Below are 502 nucleotides of genomic sequence, written 5' to 3'. Positions count from 1 at the left end.
AACTACCGAATCTTACCTGATTTCCGAAAATAAAATGTTCTTTGCACATTATTTATGGCTAGCGTAAATTTCTAGATAGACTAGATCTAGAAATCTAGATCTAGATCTATTGGTGTTTCGTGACCTGATGAAACATTTATAATGTGCAAGGAATCGGGTCATTCATTAGATATAGATATAATTGATTGAAGCTCCAAACTGCTGTGCTGTAGGCATTGGGTTATAGATCTATATCCCGTAATGAACAAAATCAAGATAATACTGCTGGGGCCAAAGGCCAAAATAAAAAAAGTCAATCATTGAAATCTTTCAGTCACAACTTTTAGAGTTTTAACTCACACATTAACACCGAATGATTGTGTTGATTCTTTTTTTTTTTTTTTTTGTGATTATAATAGAACGCAAATATTTACAATAATATTAAGTGCGTGATGTAGGACTACTGAGCGTAGGGCTTACTGATTTAATTTGAATGACTGGTTACACGACAAATGATTCACCC

The sequence above is a fragment of the Biomphalaria glabrata genome, chromosome 6 (assembly GCF_947242115.1).
Source record: "Biomphalaria glabrata chromosome 6, xgBioGlab47.1, whole genome shotgun sequence".
NCBI classification, from domain to species: Eukaryota; Metazoa; Mollusca; class Gastropoda; family Planorbidae; genus Biomphalaria; species Biomphalaria glabrata.
Note: the sequence above shows the minus strand (reverse complement) of the source record.